The sequence below is a fragment of the Ranitomeya imitator genome, chromosome 1 (assembly GCF_032444005.1).
Source record: "Ranitomeya imitator isolate aRanImi1 chromosome 1, aRanImi1.pri, whole genome shotgun sequence".
Classification (NCBI taxonomy): Eukaryota; Metazoa; Chordata; class Amphibia; order Anura; family Dendrobatidae; genus Ranitomeya; species Ranitomeya imitator.
The window spans coordinates 446,867,799-446,891,976 of NC_091282.1; positions in this window are offsets into that span (position 1 = coordinate 446,867,799).

Below are 24,178 nucleotides of genomic sequence, written 5' to 3' on the forward strand. Positions count from 1 at the left end.
GTACAAATACTAAAATAGCAAGACTGCACTACCACCTCCGGCCAGAAGGGGGAGCTCCAGAGACTCCCCTTGATCCATTCTGGTCTGAGAGAAGAAATGGCAGTTGGGCTAAGGAGCTGATAGTGAGAGGTCATACAGCTGAATTTCTAACAGCCCTATGACGGTTTCCAGGCCCAAATCACCGGCCTGAGGAGAAGAGGGATAGAGAAAAAGGACATTGTGAGAACCGGGTAGCATTAATCACTACCCAGAACAGGCGCAAAGACGGATACCGGATCCGTGGCTGTATTCATTATATATAATACAGCAACCGGAAAAACGTGAGGTGATATCAGCTTCACTAGGGTCGGATGCAGCAACAGACACAGAGTTCAGCGGTACTCCCAGAGGGGGTAAACCGATAAAAGGACTCGGGTTGCCCGTCGAACCAGGACCCGGAGGGGACAGATTGGGCCGGCAGCCAGTTCACATACAGCAGCAGGGCCACACAGAAATTGCGCACAATCAGAGGCGAAGACCCCGGCAGGGTCAAAGTAACTCAGAGTTCCCATACAGACTCCGGTGACAGGACTGGTTGTAAATCCTTTTATGTTAAAGTAAACTGGTTAAACGTTTCAGTGCCTCAGTCTTTCATTTGGACAATAGCCATCTATCCAGGATTGGGATCATCACCGCTGGGAGAACCTGCTGCTGATCAAGTAAGTGCCTGTCCCCTCATGATACCCCTTACACTGTGCATTGCCTGAGGCCACAGCACCGGGTCAAGCCACCCGTGACATCCCCCTCAAGAGACAGACTCCATTGGTCCGGTGCTGGGTATCCCGGTCTCCTGGGCGTCACAATATCCTGTGTGATGTAAACTATATCCCTATGCTTGTAAGGTTCCCCTAGTGGATAGACCTCACCCCATTCCCTGTGATGGCCTTGAGGAGAACCGAGACACAAACCAGCCATAAGGATAAAATACAACACTCTTTATCAAACGTGTAATCATAACAAATTTACATATATCTCTTGTTTACATCAGCTCCTTCTTGTGAAGACGTTTTCAGTCACCGTCACTCCCTACATATGGCCAACGCTTTCAGAATATATAATAATTTTTGCTGTACCTTGTCCCATTTTCTTGCTCTAAGCACCGGACAATTCAGTCGCGCGCCGGTTAGTCAAGCGTATGTAAATTAAAAGTAGATATTCTCCCCTACCAGACCCATAATCCTGCCCAACCCTCTGTGCCGATGTCAATGATAGTTAGGGTGCAGTCAGACTGCCGTATTACTTGCGCGAGAATTGCATAGCAATCTGCGTAATGGCCATCAGCCCTCCTGACCTGCGCATGACAGCGTGATGTATTTCTATGCAGCTATCAATTTAACAAATGGATGTGTTGAAAAATGTCCCTGTGCTGAAATAATCTTATAAATGTGCCCCTGCTGTGTTCTGTGTAATGGCCGTGTCTGACCATGCAGGAACATGGTCTGATCATACCACACACGTGATCGCAGTTGATTTTTTTTGTGAGGTAAAACATGTTTTTAAACAGGCAGGTAAATGGTTTACCTCACAAAAAGCTACAGTGGTGATCCCCTGCTGTCCTGTCTTTATACTCTCTTTTGCTTCCTTCCTCGCCTGCCCAGGTGCTGTGGTTTGTTGTGGTATGGTTCCTGCACAGTCACACATGGCCATTGCACATTACACAGCAGGGGCATATTTATAAGATTATCTCAGCACAAGAACATATTTTTAACACATCAAATTGTAGAAATTATTATTATTACCAAATCTTTTAATTAAAATGTACTTTGTTAGTGGAAAACCCCTTTATGCCTATGGAGCAATAAACTTTGACAAAAGACAATCACTCTAACCCCTTAACGACCGCCAATACACATTGAAAGGGCAGTCGTTAACGGTGCTCATTTCCTCATCAGTGTTTTAAAATAGCGATCGGGAATCAGGAAGTAGCATCGCCCAGCGGCAGTAACTTTTCCCTCGGGTGTATATGGCAGCTGATACCCTACAGTATTGGTCCCGACCAGTCGGGGCCAATTAACCCCTTTATCGCGATAGTGGTATTTAAGTTGTTACTTAAATAGTAATCATCGGATCCCTGCAATGAGAATCGCAGTTCCCGATGGTTACCATGGTACCTGAGGTCATGTGATGACTCCAGGGTACGGTGGCCTCCTTGTCTCATATAGGAGTGTATCAGACAAGTGATCAAAGTTAAAATTATACATGTCCCACAGAAAAAAAAGTGAAAAAAGTATGGTAAAATAAAACATGTAACAAAGTTTAAAAACACAAAAAAGCACAAACAAATCACAAAAAACGTTTCACCATTCAAACGCAGTATTTCTGATGAGAAAAAAAGCAAACATAAAAACTTACACATAATTGGTACTGTCGCGTTCATAACAACCTGCTTTATAAAACTGTTATTTATTCCGTTTGGCGAACACCATAAAAAAAATCATTAACAAACACGCCAAAAATGCTGCTTTTTCATCATACTGACTGACAAAAAAGTGCATAAAAAGCTATAAAAAAGACCCTATGTAAAAAAGAAATGGTTTAAATGAAAACACCAAACGGTCCCGCAAAAAACAAGCCCTAAAATATTGTTTTTTAGTGTGAAAAAATAGCAAAGCATAGAAAAAATATACATCTGATATTGTAATCGTACTGACCCTACAAACAAATCGGTTTTATCAGTTCTACTGCTCGGTGAACGGCACAAAAAATAAAATAAAAACATAACTGAATTGCTGCGTTTTGTTCATTCTGTGTCTGAAAAGTCTGAATCGAAAGCGATCAAAAATTATTATGTGCCACAAAATGGTACCCCCAAAAAATTTCAACTCGTCCCGCAAACAATAAGCCTTCCTACAACTCTGTTCACTAAAAAATGAAAAAAAGGTACAGCTCTCAGAATATGGCGACAAAAAATCCCCCACTTTTTATAAAAAAACATTTTTACTGTGTGATAGCAGGGAAACCGAAACAAAAAACTATATAAGTATGGTATCACTGTAATCTCACCGATCTGAAGAATAAGTCGGCTTCATCACTTATACCGCACAGTTAACCATGCAGAAATAAGAATTAGGGCTCATACCCATATGCGAGAAAAAAACGGTTTGATTTCTGGACAGAAAAAATGGACGAGTGCCATGCGAGTACAATGCGATTTTCACACATAGCATCCGATTTACATCCGAGTGCATTGCGATTGCTATCCGATTGCAATGCGATTTTAATATGAGCTTTTACATACAGCAATTCTGTCATTTACACATCGTTTTCAAAGGAAATATTAGTCAAAACACACATGTACAGTACAGGCCAAAAGTTTGGACACACCTTCTCATTTAAAGATTTTTCTGTATTTTCATTACTATGAAAATTGTACATTCACACTGAAGGCATCAAAACTATGAATTAACACATGTGGAATTATATACTTAACAAAAAAGTGTGAAACAACTGAAAATATGTCTTATATTCTAGGTTCTTCAAAGTAGCCACCTTTTGCTTTGATTACTGCTTTGCACACTCTTGGCATTCTCTTGATGAGCTTCAAGAGGTAGTCACCGGGAATGGTTTTCACTTCACAAGTGTGCCCTGTCAGGTTTTATAAGTACCGTATATACTCGAGTATAAGCTGAGATTTTCAGCCCAAATTTTTGGGCTGAAAGTGCCCCTCTCGGCTTATACTCGAGTTACGGTCGGCGGTGGGGTCGGCGGGTGAGGGGAAGAGAGGTCTGAGGCATACTTACCTGCTTCCGGGGCTCCTGGCGCTCCCCCTGTCTGTCCCATGGTCTTCGGGTGCTGCAGCTCTTCCCCTGTTCAGCTGTCACGTGGGACCGCTCATTAAAGTTCTGAATATGGACTCCACTCCCACAGGGGTGGAGCCGCATATTCATTTCTCTAATGAGCGGTAACGGTGACCGCTGACAGAGGAAGAGGCTGTGGCACCCGAAGACCAGCTGTCCGGGGGAAGGAGCCAGGGAGCAGGTAAGTATCTCATAGTTACCTGTCCGCGTTCCACACGCCGGGCGCCGCTCTGTCTTCGCGTCCTCTTGCAGTGACTGTGCAGGTCAGAGGGCACGATGACGTACTAGTGTGCACGCCGCCCTCTGCCTGATCAGTCAGTGCGGAGAGATGCCGAGACGGGACGCTGAGGAGCTGCAAGCAAGAGAGGTGAGTATGTCTTTTTTTTTTTATTGCAGCAGCAGCATTATATATGGGACAGTTTTATATGGCACATCTATGGGGCAATAATCAACGGTGCAGAGCATTCTATATGGCAGAGCACTATATGGCACAGCTTTCTATGGCACATCTATGGGGCAATAATGAACGGTGCAGAGCACTATATGGCACAGCTTTATATGGCACATCTATGGGGCAATAATGAATAGTGCAGAGCACTATATGGCACAGCTTTATATGGCACATCTATGGGGCCATAATGAACGGTGCAGAGCACTATATGGCACAGCTTTATATGGCACATCTATGGGGCAATAATGAACGGTGCAGAGCATTCTATATGGCACAGCTTTATATGGCACATCTATGGGGCAATAATGAACGGTGCAGAGCACTATATGACACAGCTTTATACGGAGCATCTATGGGGCCATAATGAACGGTGCAGAGTATTATATATGACACAGCATTATATGGAGCATCTATGGGGCCATAATCAACGGTGCAGAGCATTCTATATGGCAGAGCACTATATGGCACAGATTTCTATGGCACATCTATGGGGCAATAATGAACGGTGCAGAGCACTATATGGCACAGCTTTATATGGCACATCTATGGGGCCATAATGAACGGTGCAGAGCACTATATGGCACAGCTTTGTATGGCACATCTATGAGGCAATAATGAACGGTGCAGAGCATTCTATATGGCACAGCTTTATATGGCACATCTATGGGGCAATAATGAACGGTGCAGAGCACTATATGTGGCACAGCTTTATATGGAGCATCTATGGGGCCATAATGAACAGTATAGAGCATTATATGTGGCACAGCATTATACGGAGCATCTATGGGGCCATAATGAACGGTGCAGAGCATTATATATGGCACAGCATTATACGGAGCATCTATGGGGCCATAATGAACGGTGCAGAGCACTATATATGGCACAGCTTTATATGGAGCATCTATGGGGCCATAAAGAACAGTGCAGAGCATTATATGTGGCACAGCTTTATATGGAGCATCTATGGGGCAATAATGAATGGTATGGAGCATCTATTTTTATTTTTGAAATTCACCTGTAGCTGCTGCATTTCCTACCCTAGGCTTATACTCGAGTCAATAAGTTTTCCCAGTTTTTTGTGGCAAAATTAGGGGGGTTGGCTTAAACTCGGGTCGGCTTATACTCGAGTATATACGGTAGTATATAATTCTACACGTGTTAATTCATAGTTTTGATGCCTTCAGTGTGAATGCACAATTTTCATAGTCATGAAAATGCAGAAAAATCTTTGAATCAGAAGGTGTGGCCAAACTTTTCGTCTGTACTGTATATATATATATATATATATATATATATATATATATACTGTGTGTGTGTGTATATATATATATATATATATATACACACACAGTATATATATATATATATATATATATATATATATATATATACAGTTAGGGCCAGAAATATTTGGACAGTGACACAATTTTCGCGAGTTGGGCTCTGCATGCCACCACATTGGATTTGAAATGAAACCTCTACAACAGAATTCAAGTGCAGATTGTAACGTTTAATTTGAAGGGTTGAACAAAAATATCTGATAGAAAATGTAGGAATTGTACACATTTCTTTACAAACACTCCACATTTTAGGAGGTCAAAAGTAATTAGACAAATAAACATAACCCAAACAAAATATTTTTATTTTCAATATTTTGTTGCAAATCCTTTGGAGGCAATCACTGCCTTAAGTCTGGAACCCATGGACATCACCAAACGCTGGGTTTCCTCCTTCTTAATGCTTTGCCAGGCCTTTACAGCCGCAGCCTTCAGGTCTTGCTTGTTTGTGGGTCTTTCCGTCTTAAGTCAGGATTTGAGCAAGTGAAATGCATGCTCAATTGGGTTTAGATCTGGAGATTGACTTGGCCATTGCAGAATTTTCCACTTTTTGGCACTCATGAACTCCTGGGTAGCTTTGGATGTATGCTTGGGGTCATTGTCCATCTGTACTATGAAGCGCCGTCCAATCAACTTTGCAGCATTTGGCTGAATCTGGGCTGAAAGTATATCCCGGTACACTTCAGAATTCATCCGGCTACTCTTGTCTGCTCTTATGTCATCAATAAACACAAGTGACCCAGTGCCATTGAAAGCCATGCATGCCCATGCCATCACGTTGCCTCCACCATGTTTTACAGAGGATGTGGTGTGCCTTGGATCATGTGCCGTTCCCTTTCTTCTCCAAACTTTTTTCTTCCCATCATTCTGGTACAGGTTGATCTTTGTCTCATCTGTCCATAGAATACTTTTCCAGAACTGAGCTGGCTTCTTGAGGTGTTTTTCTGCAAATTTAACTCTGGCCTGTCTATTTTTGGTATTGATGAATGGTTTGCATCTAGATGTGAACCCTTTGTATTTACTGTCATGGAGTCTTCTCTTTACTGTTGACTTAGAGACAGATACACCTACTTCACTGAGAGTGTTCTGGACTTCAGTTGATGTTGTGAACGGGTTCTTCTTCACCAAATTAAGTATGCGGCGATCATCCACCACTGTTGTCATCCGTGGACGCCCAGGCCTTTTTGAGTTCCCAAGCTCACCAGTCAATTCCTTTTTTCTCAGAATGTACACCCAACTGTTGATTTTGCTACTCCAAGCATGTCTGCTATCTCTCTGATGGATTTTTTCTTTTTTTTCAGCCTCAGGATGTTCTGCTTCACCTCAATTGAGAGTTCCTTTGACCGCATGTTGTCTGCTCACAGCAACAGCTTCCAAATGCAAAACCACACACCTGGAATCCACCCCTGACCTTTTAACTACTTCATTGATTACAGGTTAACGAGGGAGACGCCTTCAGAGTTAATTGCAGCCCTTAGAGTCCATTGTTCAATTACTTTTGGTCCCTTGAAAAAGAGGACGCTATGCATTACAGAGCTATGATTCCTAAACCCTTTCTCCGATTTGGATGTGGAAACTATCATATTGCAGCTGGGAGTGTGCACTTTCAGCCCATATTATATATATAATTGTATTTCTGAACATGTTTTTGTAAACAGCTAAAATAACAAAACTTGTGTCACTGTCGTGTGTGTGTGTGTGTGTGTGTGTGTGTGTGTGTGTGTGTGTGTGTGTGTGTGTGTGTGTGTGTGTGTATGTCCGGGATTGCCATCTGCACCGTCACAGCTACAGCCACAAAACTTTGCACAGTCACAAGTCTGGACCCCGAGAGCGTCATAGGCTATGTTGTGAAGCGAAATTTTAACCCCGCGCGTTCCAATTCACCAAACAATTTTGCCCCTATCTACATAATGGGGAAAAAAGTGAAAGGAAAAGTGTTGGAGGCGTCGCAGCTACAGCCACAAAATTTTGCACAGTCACACGTCTGGACCCTGAGAGCATCATAGGCTATGTTGTGAGGAGAAATTTTAACCCCGCGCTTTCCAATTCACCAAACAATTTTGCCCTTATCTACATAATGGGGAAAAAGTGAAAGGAAAAGTGTTGGAGGCGTCACAGCTACAGCCACAAAATTTTGCACAGTCACACGTCTGGACCCCGAGAGCGTCATAGTCTATGTTGTGAGGTGAAATTTTAACCCTGCGCTTTCCAATTCACCAAACAATTTTGCCCTATGTACATAATGGGGAAAAAGTGAAAGGAAAAGTGTTGGAGGCGTCGTAGCTACAGCCACAAAATTTTGCACAGTCACACGTCTGGACCCCGAGAGCGTCATAGGCTATGTTGTGAGGTGAAATTTTTACCCCGCGCTTTCCAATTCACCAAACAATTTTGCCCCTATCTACATAATGGGGAAAAAGTGAAGGGAAAAGTGTTGGAGGCAAATTGACAGCTGCCAGATGTGAACAAGGGGGACTTAAAGTGTGAGAGCGATGGCGCCAAAGAGTATATACCGTACAGTTGCTAAGCTGGGGCCCCGACATGGGATACTCACCACACACGGGGATATAAACACACACAGAAAATGCGCCACACACTACCACGTGCTTGAACACATATTACCCTCAGCACACATTTCACCACACATACATCAACCTCGCCACATAAAAGTCGAAACACAAAAGTCGCCGCTCAAAACTCGCCATGCGCAAAACTCACCACAAGTGCAAAACTCACCTCATGGAAAACTCGCCACACGCAAAACTTGCACACGCGGAAAAATTGCCACATGCACAAAAGTTGCAACACATGCAAAAGTTGCCTCACACAAAACTTGAACATACTCAAAAGGCACCACAAATAAAACTCGCCATGCGCAAAACTCGCCATGCGCAAAACTTGCTGCACACAACTTGCTACACTAACCTGTCACATGCAACTCGACACACAAAAAGTTGCTACACGCATGTTGCCACACAAAACTCATCTCACAAAAGTCGCTACATGCATGTTGCCACACGCAACTCAACACACACAACTTGAGAAACGAAACTCACCCTAAAACACACACAAGTCTGGTATTATCCTTCAAAAATAAAAATCTGATTAATAAGCAGACAAACTACAAGAGCAACAAATGTACCATATAGGAAATACGGCAGCTGTCAGTCACATGACCTGTCTATTATGTGTATGTGTGAGCTAATATATACTGCCAGGGGGAGGGCTTCCTGTTGGCTGGGGATTTATCAGGCTGCCAATTTAGCTTACAAATACTGAGGTAAAAATACTGAGCAAATAACGTGTGAACGAGGTCTAATACAGGAGGAGATGACACACAGGTATATACTATATACAGGGGAGATGACACACAGATATATACTATATACAGGAGAGATGACACACAGGTATATACTATATAGAGGAGGAGATGACATACAGGTACATACAGGAGGAGATGACATACAGGTATATACTATATACAGGAGGAGATGACACACAGGTATATACTACATACAGGAGCAGATGACCTACAGGTATCTACTATATACAGGAGGAGATGACATACAGGTATATGCTATATATAGAAGATGACATACAGGTATATACTATATTCAGGAGGAGATGACACAGATATATACTATATACAGGGGAGATGACACACAGGTATATACTATATACAGGAGGAGATGACATACAGGTATATACTATATATAGAAGATGACATACAAGTATATACTATATATAGGAGGAGATGACATACAGGTATATACTATATACAGGGGAGATGACACACAGCAGGTATATACTATATACAGGGGAGATGACATACAGGTATATACTATATACAGGAGATGACATACAGGTGTATACTATATATAAGGGAGATGACAAACATGTATATACTGAGGTGAAAATGAGAGGTGTGAGGTGAAAATGAAAAGGTGTGAGTGCAAAATGAGAGGAGTGAGGGAAAATAGTGGAGTGATCGGAAAATGACAGATGTGAGGTCGAAATGACAAGTGAATGAGAGGAGTGAGGGAGAAAATGAGAGATGTGAGGGGGAAAATGAGAGATGTGATGGGGAAAATGAGAGATATGAGGGGGGAAATGAAAGATGTGATTGGGAAAATGAGAGGCGTGATGGGAATATAAGAGACATGAGGTGCTATAACTAACCACAGATATTTACTATGCCCAGGCAACGCCGGGCTCTTCAGCTAGTATATATTATATAGATAGATAGAAGAAAACCCAGCAATTACTGTGTGCATACAGTAAAATCACACTGGCAGGTTAGAATAGATAGAATAGATATATACACATAGAATACATATATGTACATGTCAGTAACACACACATATATATGTATTTATATTGAACTGAAAGATAGAAGAAAAGCCGGTAATTCATCTACCGGCTTCTGTAAAATCACTGCAGGAGCCGACAGGATAGATGGATTACATGCAGTAAATACATATAGAATAGGTAGATTTATAGATGCCAGTGACAAATACAATTAGTACAGTGTGTGTGCAAATTACTGGACATGTATTTAATTACTAAAAGATTATTTTAAGGAAAAAAATGGCATGGGCTCCCTCGCAATTTTTGGAACCAGCAGAGGGAAAGCCAGCAAATGGGGGCAGATGTTTATAGCCTGGGAAAGGAGTAATACCCATGGAGCTTCCCAGGCTATTAATATCAGCTCACAGCTGCATACTTAGCCTTTACTGGCTATTAAAATTAGGGACCCCCCAAAAATGACGAGCCGTTCCTCCATAATTAATAACCAGCAAATGCTATGCTGACAGCTGCGGACTGATATTAATAGCCTAGGAAGGGGCCATGGATATTGGTCCCCCTCTGGCTAAAAACATTAGCACTCAGCCACCCCAGAAAAGGCACATCTCTAAGATGTGTCAATTCTGGCACTTAGCCTCGCTCTTCCCACTTGCTCTGTAACGGTGGCAAGTGGGGTAATAGTTGTGGGGTTGATGTCACCTTTGTATTGTTATGTGACATCAAGCCCGGTTTAGTAATGGAGAGGTGTCAATAAGACACCTCTCCATTACTAATCCTATAGTTGGTACATGTTAAATAAAGACACAGCCAGAATAAAGTATTTTAATTAAATAAAACACAACACAGTTTTACCATTTTATTGTTACTCCTAATCCATGTGAAGCCCTCGATCTCCTGTAATAAAAGTTAAATAATAAACCAACAATAATACCATACCTGTCCATAGTTGTGTCTCACGCCGTAATCCATATCTGGGGTACAGTATATACAGTTTTCAACTAGGATGGTGCCAATATGTGACTGCCCCGGCTGAAAACCACTGATGAATGAATGAGATGCTGCCGGCGCTGTTTCAGTGACTAGCAGTGCCGTCACTGAAGTTGCACTCCCTCACAGCCTGACCTGCGCTGAACTCTGGGGCATGGGGAAATGAACTGGCTTTTTCATAGTCTCCAGAGGTCATCCCAGTTCAGGCTGTGAGGCTGCGCAGCATCAGTGACAGCACTGCTAATCAGTGAAGCTGCCGCTCACAACCTGTCACTGTGATTTTACTGTACACCGCACATGAATTACCGGCTATTCAAAGGACACCGGTGTGTAAAAAATGGACAGCACTCGCATGGTGTGAGTGCTGTGCTTTTTTTCTCATATCTATTGACTTGCATTGGCGAGTCTCGTCTGAGTTACGCAGCAAATCGTAGCATGCTGCAATTTTTTTCTCAGATTTTAACTGGGAAAAAAATCGAAGATGAGATGTCACCCATTGAATAACATTGGACCGAGTGAAATCCGATTTTTTATCGGATTGTACTTGCCCGTTTTTCTCGCAAATGGGTATGAGCCTTAAGGCCGGTGTCACACTTGCAACTGCAATGCGAGAAACTTGTGTGAGTCTCTCGCCTCAATACCCAGCACTGCCGCCGGCAGTTTCTTGCATTGCAGTTGCAAGTGTGACACCGGCCTAAGAACTACCCTTGTACTGCTGGCTATTTCTTCATTATACCTCCTAAAAATCGAAATAAGGCTCGGCTCACATTTATCCTGCACTCTCCGCTGAGTGCTTATCAGAGTCAGAGTTCCATGTAAATTCTCCAAAACTGCGATTCAGACAATCCCTGGACAGAACCACTCACTTATGAGGCAGATGGAGCCCCTAAAAAGATGGATAGCACCAGAGCAAATACCAAAAGGAGTGCGAAGTGTCTCCATGTGCCTCATTATGGTGGGTCTGAATCACTTTTTTGTGGGATTTACACAGTATCCCTGACATAAGTACTTAGCGTAGAACACAAGAACGTGATCCCCGCCTTATTTTGGAAGTGATAGAAAAATATTATGTACCCCAAAATGTTACAAATAAAAACCCTAATTTATCCCTCACAAAACCAGCCCCCACTCAGGTCCGTCATCTGTCACTTGGAGTATAGGGGGTTCCCACGTTATTGCTATAACAAAGACTCTGGAAAAGTGACATGGCTCCCACCCCCTCAAATAAAATCCATTGAATTCTTCGTTCCCAAATTTAAATGCTTCCCTCCTTCTGAGCCCCACTGTGTCTAAACCACAGTAGGCGGCCACAAATTTTTCATTACTATAATGGAGAGAAGGCATTTAATTTACGTGTGCGTATCGCCAGAAGCACAAGCTGGGCACAATGTATGGGGGTGCTTCAATATATAGGGGGCTCTACACTGTATGGGGACACAATGTATGTGTACTAGACTGGCAGACTTGCAATTCTCCAAAAAAAAGCCTGGCCTGAATGTTGCAAAAAGGTCACTGCAGCCGTAGATTAATTCACTGAGAGATGCAGTTTCTAAAATGGGCTCACTTTGGGGGGTTTCTGCTATTCTGGCACCTTCTGTCGCCTCCAAACTATTGTAGAAAATCTGAGCCCTAAAACCCAGTAATTTCTGACAACATATGGGCAGCACTGCGTTCGGTAGACATTTTGCAAGAAATTGTGGGTTCTAGTTTTACCTATTAATGCTTGTGTACTTGATAAATTAGCGAATACAAAAATTAAATTTTTACCACTAAAATGTCATATTTCCACATTTCAATGTTAATCCACATATGGATTAAAAATACTCACTACACCCCTAAATGAATGCCTTGAGGGGACTAGTTTCCAAAATGAGGTCACTTATGGAGGGTTTCAGCTGGTTTCACATGTCAGGGGTTCCTCAAATGCGACATAGCATTCACAATCTATCCCAGGCAAATAGCACTCTTTTCTTTCCTAGCCCTGCCATGTGACCAATCAGAAGTTTTTCACCACATATGGTCTGCCCTTTTCTCGCTACCATGTGACATCCTGCCGACTATGCCAAATGTAATAGTATGCAGGTACTGAGTGTGTCACCATGGAACAGACAGACCAACAGTTGAGGGGTTTAATAACAGGAATCAGGTTCTCCTCACAGGGAGGAAGCAGTAGAATATAACTAACAATAAAACAGTGCAAAAATATGGGAGTCAAGCAGTGTAAAAGAGGTAAGCAGGATTTCTTGAGAAAAGAACACTTATCAGTCTGATGAGGACTTGCTTGAAGGGTCGTCTTCTCCAACGTAGGTGCCGAGTAGCAGCGGCACTTGTCGTCCCTCTGTTGTCCGTGGAGTGAGTAGTCTCTAGGAATCCGCTGCCTGGAGTTTCGGAAGTTAATGTGGTATGCACAGGCTCTGAGTCTTTAGCTTTTACAGCACAGCCTATCCCGGGAAAACGATGGTCAGTCTATTATTAAATCTCTCACCAGGAATCAAGGGCTCTGCACTGATACCGTGGGTACCAGGGGTCACAGTCTCTGCACTGATGCCATGGGTACCAGGGGGTCACAGTCTCTGCACGGGCCAATGTCTCTGCACAGGTCTCAAAGCACCCCTCTCCAGTCACAGCAGAGTCTGCTTTCATGTACTCAGAAGATGCAGTCTATCTGAGCAATCTCCCTGTATTTGTCCTCTGACCGGGAGCTCTCTCTCCCGGAGCGCAGCTGCACCCTGCTCTGACCGCTGCTCAACCTGCTCTGACCCTTGCGTGCGTGCCTTTGCTGCTCTCTGCCCAGCTTCCTTCCTGTCCCAGTTTCTAAGTCTGCCCCCTGGGGAACCTGTAGCACAGCTCAATGGTTCCAGGCATGGAGCCGAGAAGGTAACCGCCCCCGGACTCTTCTTGTGCTTCACCTCCTTACATTCCCCCCCTCTTTCTGCTCGCCATTCTACGGGCGAGATTTTCAGGAGTTCCTGTTGGCAATCTTCCAGTTCTTGCACAATCTGCTGCCAGATGAACTCGTCCTGAGTGTGCGGGTGGGAGTCCCCTCTTTCGTTTCGGGCTGGACCTCATAAACAGGACCCCAGTTGCCAAGCCGCCGCTTCACTCGGTACGGCCTTTTCTCCCACCGGTACTCTAGTTTGTTGTGTGGGCGCTTTTCCCTCACTAAGACTCGGTCTCCAGGCTGCAGGGCTGTCCCCTTTTGAGGAGCTACCTGGGGATGCTCCAATTCTTGCAGCCGGTTCTGCACTAGACGTTGGATTGTCCGCAGCTGACGACGATGTTCTTGAACCCAGGAGTACACTCCCATCCGTGGGTAGTCCTCCTTGGGTTCCAGCTCCAGCTCTGCCAGCCCCTTCCTGGGTCGGCCAAAGAACAAAGAGTAGGGGTGAATCCGGTGGTGTTGTGTTTCCGATTGTTATACGCCCACACCAATTCAGGGACGGACTCAGTCCACTTTGCCTTCTGGTCCTCTTCCAGGGTCCTCAGCATTTTAATCAGAGTGCGGTTAAATCTCTTACAAGCCTCATTCCCCTGTGGATGATAAGGGCTGGTCCGGGACTTATCGATTTTGTACAGCTGGTGCAGCTCCTTCATCACTCTTCCGAGGAAGCAGGCCCCTTGATCAGAATGGATGCTCTTGGGACACCTGTATGAAGTGTTTGCAAATTGCGTGAGCAGCAGATTCGGCAGTCTGGTCCCGCGTGGGCGTCACTACGGCAAATTTAGTAAAGTGGTCTATCATCACTAAACAATGCTCATAGCCTTGGTTTACTGGTCCAATTGTCAAGTAATCTATTGCCAGTAGGTCCATGGGTCCAGAAGACCTCACCATCTCTGTGGGGGCTCGTTGTTCTGGTGGTTTGACCAGCTCACAACTTCTGCATTGCTGACATACTTTCTCCACAATGTTACTTAAGTGGGGATGATAAAATAGGCGCTGTAACCACTGGAAAGTTTTTTCTGGCCCAAAGTGTGCTCCTTTCTCATGTGCTTCCTCAGCCACCTGATCTATCAAGGACGAGGGAATCACCATCTGCCATACAAGACTGAGTTCTGGTTGCAGGAATACCTTCCAGTACAAGATACCATCCCGCAACTGGAGCCTCTCCCCATCTTAGGTACTTCAGGTGACATGCACCTCCTCTTGTGCCGATTGGGCAGTTGTTCAGACACGACCCAACTTCTCAACTGAGCTAGCTCCGAATCCTCCTGCTGCACTCAGACCCACTCATCGTGGGGCTGCTCCAGCAAATTCACACAGGCCTCTTCCTGTTCACTTTCCCGCATCGCTGCCACCGTCCTGGCAGTCTCTCCAAAACCTGGAACCTCCACATCTTCCAGTTCTTCATTCTGGCTGGGAGCTGGTTTGCGATAGTTTACTCGGAAGAGGGCATCCGCATGAACATTCTCAGCTCCTCTTTTATACAAAATTCTGTATCGGAACTTCGGGCTACCCAACGTTGTTCTAGGGCCCCTAACTTAGCATTCTCGAGATGGACCAACGGATTGTTATCGGTGCGTACATGAACTTCTGAGCCAGCCAGATATTCCGCGAACTTCTCAGTCATTGCCCACACCAGCGCCAACAACTCCAGCTTAAACGAACTGTAGTTTTCTGGATTCTTTTCCGAGTCATGCAAAGACCGACTGGCATATGCGATGACGCGCTCTTTCCCGTCCTGCATCTGCGATAGTACGGCCCCAAGGCCCTTCAGGCTCTTATCAGTGTGCAAGATGAATGGTTGTGTGAAGTCGGCGTAGGCCAGCACGGGGGCCTCCGTCAAAGCCTTCTTCAAAGCCAAGAATGCCTCCTCCTGATGCTTCCCCCACTGTATGTTCCTGTTTTTGGCACAAGAGGGCACTCCCCTCAACAACTCCTGGAGTGGATTAGCAAGGCGGGTAAAGTCATTTACGAAGCATCTGAAGTATCCTGTGAGTCCCAGGAACGCACGCACATCTTTCACAGTTTTTGCAGTTGGCCACTCTTGTACCGCAGTGATCTTCTCCTGGGAAGGCCTCACCCCCTCAGCGGAGACAACGTGTTCCAAGTATTCAATCTCGGTACGAAAGAGGTGACATTTCTGGGGTTTCACTTTCAAGCCGTACTTCTGTAGCCGACTCAGAACTTGCTCTAGTCACTGCAAATGCTCCTCAAAGGTGGGGGCTAAGACGATGATATCATCTAAGAAAATCAAAGTGGCTTCAAAGTTCAGGTCCCCCAGACATCTCTCCATGAGTCGCTGAAATGTTCCTGGGGCATTTGCTAGGCCGAAGGGCATCCGGTCGAACTCATACAGTCCTATAGGAAGGATGAAAGCCGTCTTGGCTTGGTCTTGCTCAGACATGGGCACCTGCCAGTAGCCGCTGGCCAAGTCTAACGTGGAGAAATATCTGGCATTCCCTAGTGCCATCAGGGACTCATCTATCCTGGGCAGTGGGTACGAGTCCCGCACTGTGCAAACGTTGAGCCGGCGATAGTCCACACAGAACCGCAAGGACTTGTCTATAGACTATAGGGGCAGCGCATGGGCTCTGACTCTCGTGTATAACTCCCTTCTTCAACATGTGTGACAGCATTCCCTTCACCTCCTGGTACATCTGTGGGGGTATTTGGCGGTACCGTTCCAGGATTGGTGTCGCATTCCCGGTGGGTATCTCGTGGGTGATGGCCATGGTACGTCCAAAGTCATCTTCATCTTTGGCGAACACCTCCTGAAATTTCCCCAATACGGCTTCCACCTGAGGTACCTGCTGCGGAGTAAGTTCTAAGAGCTCCGCCCTCATGCGTTCCAGAATCTGGCCCCCTCCTTACAGTAATCTGGGGTCCGGAGCTGCTTCCGCTTTGACGGTCACCAGCCACGGATCTTCTGGCCTTGTGGTCAGCTGTACTGCCTCAGTTTTGACCAACTCGTCTGGGAGGCCCAGAACTTGGGCGACTTCGCTTCTAGGGGGCAAGGTTGCATCTGTCTCCCCCAAATTTATGCAGTGCACAAGGACAGTTCCATCGCGCACGGAAGCCAGGGACCGCGCGACCAATATTCCTGACCGCAGCTTGTCGGCTCTGCTGGGCTCAATTTGGACTTCGACCCCTTCCAGCGGGACGCCAGTTCGTATAGGCAGGGGAAGCACAGTCTGCCCATGGGGCAACACTCGATTGACTGAGGCGGGGGTGATGACTTTGCCGAGTTCCTTTCCGTCGCTGTATGCTTCCCGGACCTGGGCAGTCCGTATCAGTTGTTGAAAGACCCTTCTCTGGGGGGTTTGGTCGCGCCATTGTTGCAGGAACTGTTCCGGGGACTCGTTGAAAACCAGGCTTCCGAGGTCTTTTAACACATTCATGCCCAGGGTCATGGTATGGTCTTTAACTACCTCTCCATCCACCAGTACCACTCCTCTTCTCCTGAGGTCTTTTCCGCAGACCTCTATGTTCATCCATACCACCCCTGCGACTGGGATGGGCAAGTGATTGGCCGCCATAAGTTTGATCACAGGGCCCCATTCGGGCCATAGCGCCTCTGTGAAGTGACAGCGGAAATATCTCTCAGGCATGGTGGTCACCTGTGAGCCGGTGTCTATCAGGCACTGCACTGCTCTTCCATTGATTTCTGCCCAAAACAGAGGGCACGTGGAACCAAGGCTGTGGGGACTTTTACTACTCCTCTGTTCTTCACGCTCTGAGCGGTGCCCCTCGAGCTCAGAGCCACCTAGTTTAAATGAGGGCGCGGGGATGGTCGGCTCTGCCGTGGACACCATCGGGCAATGTGGCCGTGTTCTCCACAGGTGTAGCATGTAAGAGGGCTTCTCCTCCTGGTAGTTTCACCCTCCCTTCGGGGGGCAACTTCACTGTCTCGCACCAGAGGGCCAGGCCCTTCTGCTAGAGTTCTTCTGGAGGCTGCCATTTCTTCACAGACCTGTCTAATCTCCATTCTCAGGTCCTCCACCCACTGGGGAATATTGTCTGCGGTGGTGGTTACCTCCCCGCTCCGCACCCTTCCCACCAGCCCCGTCACTCCCTGTTCTTGTTCTCGCACACACACCTCACTGCCAACCTCTGAGAAAGTCATGTCTGGCTTTACTCGCATGCGCTCTCGCAGTGCCTGTTTCATCATTGCGTCACGCAGTCCCATCACCAGCTGATCCCTGAGCACCACATCAACTGACCCAACCCCTACACCTTCCTTTCGTCTGATAGCAGTGTGAAGTTCTTGTAGGCCGTTCATGAAATGGGTCACGGTCTCCCCCTCTCGTTGTACCCGGTGAAACAGTCGCATGCGAAGTTCCCCTACGTCAGTGGGGTCCCCATGCGTCTCCTCAAGTATGCACAGCACTTTGTCCAGGGTATCTCTCTCCTGGGGGGACCTATGCATGACAGAATCCCTCCCCCTCCAGGGCCATCAATGCAATTTCCGCCTCCAGGGCTGGTGTCATGGGAAGCAGCCGCATTATTCCCCAGATACGCTTCGTCCAACTCCACAGAATTATATTGTTCCCAGTGAACCTTGGCAAATTATTCAACATGGCTCCCAGGGAAATGCTAGACCTGGGAACTTCCCCAGCTGCTTGGTCTGCCCTTTTCTCGCTACTGTGTGACATCCTGCCGACTACGCCAAATGTAATAGTATGCAGGTACTAAGTGTGTCACCACGGAACAGACAGACCAACAGTTGAGGCGTTTAATAACAGGAATAAGGTTCTCCTCACAGGGAGGAAGCAGTAGAATACAACTAACAATAAAACAGTGCAAAAATATGTGAGTCAAACAGTGTAACAGAAGTAAGCAGGATTTCCTTGAGCAAAGAACACTTATCAGTCTGATGAGGACTTGCTTGAATGGTCGTCTTCTTCAACGTAGGCGCCGAGAAACAGTGGCACTTGTCATCCCTCTGTTGTCCGTGGGCTGAGTAGTCTCTAGGAATCCACTGCCAGGAATCGAGGGCTCTGCACTGATACCGTGGGTACCAGGGTTCACAGTCTCTGCACTGATACCGTGGGTACCAGGAATCACAGTCTCTGCACGGGCCAATGTCTCTGCACGGGTCTCAAAGCACCCCTCTCCAATCACAGCAGAGTCCGCTTTCATGTAATCACAAGATGAAGTCTTTCTGGGCAATCTCCCTGTATTTGTCCTCTGACCGGGAGCTCTCTCTCTCTTCCGGAGCGCAGCTGCACCCTGCTCTGACCGCTGCTGACGCTGCTCTGACCCTTGCGCGCGCACCTTTCCCGCTCTCTGCCCGGCTTCCTTCCTGTCCCAGTCTCTAAGTCTGCCCCCTGGGGAACCTATAGCACAGCTCAATGGTTCCAGGCATGGAGCCGAGAAGGTATCCGCCCCCGGACTATTCTTGTGATTCACCTCCTTACATAGTCGCTTCGGAACAAATTGAAAAACAAATTATGGGGTCTGTTTTCGCTTATTATCCATTGTGAAAATTGCAAATTTGGGGCTAAAACAACATTTTCATGAAATAAATGAACATTTTCAATATGATGACCTAATGTTATCAATTTCTGTGTAGTACCTGTGGGTTCTAAATGCTCACTTTACCCCTGGATAAAATCCTTAAGGGCTGCAGACCTGTTATGAAAGGCAATTCAGAATCACAATGGACATGGAGGTCAGAGCACATACAGTGAACTGACAATAACCCAAAATAATAGAACGAGCTCTGAGACGTGGGAACTCTGCAGACCGCAATCCCTAAGCCTATCAAACCACACTAAAGGTAGCCGTGGAGCGCTCCTGACCAGAACCTAGGCGCCTCGTCACAGCCTGAGAAACTAGCTAATCCTGAAGATAGAAAAATAAGCCTACCTTGCCTCAGAGAAATTCCCCAAAGGAAAAGGCAGTCCCCCACATATAATGACTGTGAGTAAGATGAAAACACAAACATAGAGATGAAACAGATTTAGCAAAGTGAGGCCCGACTAGCTGAACAGAACGAGGATAGGGAAGATAACTTTGCGGTCAGCACAAAAACCTATAAAAAACCACGCAGAGGGGACAAAAAGACCCTCTGCACCGACTAACGGTACGGAGGTGGTCCCTCTGCGTCTCAGAGCTTCCAGCAGGCGAGAAAAACCAATAAAGCAAGCTGGACAGAAAAATAGCAACAAAATAACTTAAGCAAAACTTAGCTTTGCAGAGCAGCAGGCCACAGGAATGATCCAGGGAAAAAACAAGTCCCACACTGAAACATAGACAGGAAGCATAGATCAAAGCATCAGGTGGAGTTAAGTAGAGAAGAAGCTAACGAGCTCACCAGATCACCTGAGGGAGGAAACTCAGAAGCTGCAGTACCACTTTCCTCCACAAACGGAAGATCCCAGAGAGAATCAGCCGAAGTACCACTTGTGACCACAGGAGTGAACTCTGCCACAGAATTCACAACACAGACCATTCCATCAAAGTCTGCATTCCAAAACGTCACTCTTTCCATTCCGAGCCCTGCTGTGCACCCAAACAGTAGTTTTACTCCATATATGGCCCTCTAAGTGGTCTAGTTTCCAAGATGGGGTCACTTGTGGAGGGTTTCCACTGTTTAGGCACATCAGGGGCTCTCCAAACGCATCATGGCACCCGCTGTTAATTCCAGCTGTTTCTGTATTCAAAAAGTCAAACATTGTTCCTTCTCTTCCGAGCTCTGCCGTGCGCGCCCAAATAGCATTATTTCCCCACATATGATGTATAGGTGTAATCAGTTGAAAATGTACAACAAATTTTTGGATCCATTTTTTCCTGTTACCCTTGTGAAAATAAAAACATTGGGGCTAAAATTAAATTTTTGTGGGTAAAATTTTTTTTTTAATTTTCACTGCTCTACGTTATAAACTTTTGTGAAGCACACAGGGGTTCTAGGTTCTTATGACACATCTAGATAAGCTCCCTAAAGGGTTTAGTTTCCAAAATGTGGTCAATTGTGGGGGGTTCCACTGTTTAGGCACATCAAGGGCTCTGCAAGCGAGATGTGGCGTCCGCTCTTGAATCCAGCCGCTTTTGCTTTCAAAAAGTCAAACTGTGCTCCTTCCCTTCCGAGCCCTGCCATGCACCCAAATAGTAGCATACTACTAGAAAATATACAACAAATTTTGGGGTCCATTTTCTCCTTTTACCCTAGTGAAAATAAAAAATTGGGGCTAAAGGTAAATTTTTGTGAAAAAATTATTTTTTTTCCTTCTGCATTGCTTCAGTTTCTGTGAAACACCTGAAGGGTTAATAAACTTATTGAATTTAGTTTTCAGCACCTGATGGGTTCTGAGGCACCTGGGGGTTCAAGGTGCTCACCATAAATCTAGATACATTCCTTAAGGGGTCTAGTTTAAAAAATGGGGTCACTTTCAGGAGCTTTCCACTGTTTAGGGACATCGTGAGCTCTCCACGTGACATGACATCCGCTACTGAGTGCTTATGATTTCAAAAAGTCAAATGGTGCTCCTTCCCTATCGAGCCCTGCCATGCGCCCAAACAGTGGTTTTCTCCCACATATGGAGTATCGGAATACTCAGGAGAAATTGCACAACATATTTAAGGGTCCAGTTTTTCCTGTTACCCTTGCAGAAATAAAAAATTTTGAGCTAAAGTCAAATTTTTGTTAAAAAATTCAATTTTTTTCCTTCTACATTGCTTCAGTTCCTGTGAAGCACCTCAAGGGTTAATAAACTTCTTGAATTTGGTTTTCAGCACACTGCACCCCTGGGCAGAGGGAACACGATATTCCCCTTTTGTCCTCCCCCCACCTTTGTAATTCCCACAGTAAATATCGGCAGGCTCTGGCCACTGTCGGCTACTGTAATGTATGTCTGGACTGCCACTTTTCTATTGGCCGGCCCTCTGTATCTGTGTGATATATTTTGTGTCCAGTGAGTAAAGTTTTATCAGACTGGAAATACGTGGAGAAGCAATGATCTTTTATATGTAACCATGCAATTCCAGCCAGCGTCCTTCATTCAGACTCCAACCAAAGCAGAGTGGACCTCCTGAAACGCGGGGTGGTACTGAAAGAGGTATCCCAGCTTGGTAGACCCCGTTACACTGGTGGCAGACAGTGGGATGATACCCCTTTTACAGGAGTAAAGGAATGAATGGAAAACAACTACCAGAAGTTACAGAGGACTACATTAAAAGATCTGGTGGAAGCCCGAGGGTTGATCACCAGCAACAAAACAAAAGCGGATTTGATAGCAGCCATCATGGAACACGACAGTGCAGCGCCCCCCAATGTGAACGTGGAGGAGACTGAATTCCAGAGGGAGGTAAAGAAGAGACTGGCGTTCTATGGCCCAAACCCTGCAGTAGAGATCATACGAGAGGTGATGGCTGGTGTGCGTACTGATCTGAAGGAAATGATGGCCGAGCAGGATAGAGCTAGCCAAGATTGTAGGGGGACCAGCTAGAAACCCGGCCTACCACAGTCCCCCTGAGGCGCAATGCGACACCTGCCATTTAGCAGGGGGAGCTATACATCGACTGCCCACTGCCAGGATTCACCTGACATGGGGAGTCGGGGATGGCCTTGTTGAGGTCGGCTTGATGGAGGATTTGCCTGCAGACGTCTTGCTGGGAAATGACTTGGGGCCCATGTTGTCTGCCTTCTCGGTTGCCCCTCTGGCTGAGACATATCCTGTGACCACCCGGAGACAAGCTCGAGCTGCGGAGGCGGAATCACACTCAGAGGAGGCCCAGGTAAGACATCTCAGCTCTACACGTATTTCCATAGCTAGACACATTTCTTGGGCCACCCCAGATGAATTTAAGAGGGAGTTTCTTGAGGATCCTTCATTGGAGGGATATCGTGGGACGGCACAGGAGGGGAGAGGGGTACTGGAAGGGGAACAGTTTGTATGGAAGCAGGGACTCCTCTACCGGATCACAGAGCAGCACCACACAGGGACGAGCCCCACTATAAAACGACAGCTAGTAGTTCCCAAGAAGTATAGGCAGGAGTTACTGCGAATCTCTCATGACATACCCTTGGCCGGGCACTTTGGCGTCAGTCGCACCAGGCATCGTCTGACACAAAACTTCTTTTGGCCGAGGGTAACCTATGATATTCGTCAGTACTGCCAGACCTGTGACAGTTGCCAGCGCATTGGCAAGAGGGGAGATCGATGCAAGGCCAAATTACGCCCCCTCCCCATTGTGGAGGAACCATTTAGCCGAGTAGCGGTCGATCTGATAGGGCCGTTAGCCAAACCCAGTCCGTCAGGGAAAAGGTTTATATTGACAGTGGTAGATTATGCCACACGGTATCCAGAGACGGTTGCGTTACCTAACATACTGGCAGAGATGGTGGCGGCCGCCCTGCTCCAGGTTTTCTCATGGGTTGGATTTCCCCGGGAGATTATCTCGAACCAGGGTACCCAGTTTATAGCAGAGGTGACCAACCAACTGTGGAAGCTGTGCGGCGTAAAGTCCATTAAAAGCGCCCCGTACCACCCGCAAACCAATGGGTTGTGTAAACGCTTTAACGGGATGTTAAAACAACTCATTGGAACTTTTACCAGGACCTTCAGGGACTGGGAGAAATTCTTGCCACACGTCCTGTTTGCCTATCGGGAGGTGCCCCAAGAATCCATGGGGTTCTCCCCGTTCGAGCTGGTATACGGGAGACGGGTAAGGGGACCCCTAGACTTAGTGCTAGAACACTGGGAAGGGGAGGGCCTCATAGAAGGGGTACCTATTGTACCCTATGTGCTGGAATTCCGGGACCGCCCACAGGAGCTGACCCAGGCTGTACGTGAGAACATGCAGGTGACCCAGCGGCGCCAGTGCATATGGTACGATCGGAGGGCCAGAGAGCACACCTTGGAAATAGGACAGAAGATCCTGGTGTTAGAGCCCACTAGGCAGAACAACTTCCAAGCTGCATGGCAGGGGCCCTGCCAGGTAGTGGGGAAAATAGCCGACACAACCTATAATGTCGCCGATTGTGATGACACCAGGGTTATCCGCATGTTCCATGTGAATATGCTGAAGCCTTACCGGGAGCGCCCTGAAGAGGTAGTGGCCATCTGTGCACCTGAAGCAGAGGATTTAGCCGGACTTCCCTTGCCGGATGTCTTAGGGGAAAGGACTCAGTCTAAAACATGGGACCAGGTACACTTGGGTGAGGGTAAAGACCTAGGCCCCCGGGAGAGACAGCAGGCGGAGGAGTTGTTGAGGCAGCGACAGAGGATGTTTTCGGGGAGACCAGGGTACACTCACCTGGCACAACACAAGGTGGAGACCCAGGATCAGACCCCCCTGCGACAAAACCCCTTCCGCGTCC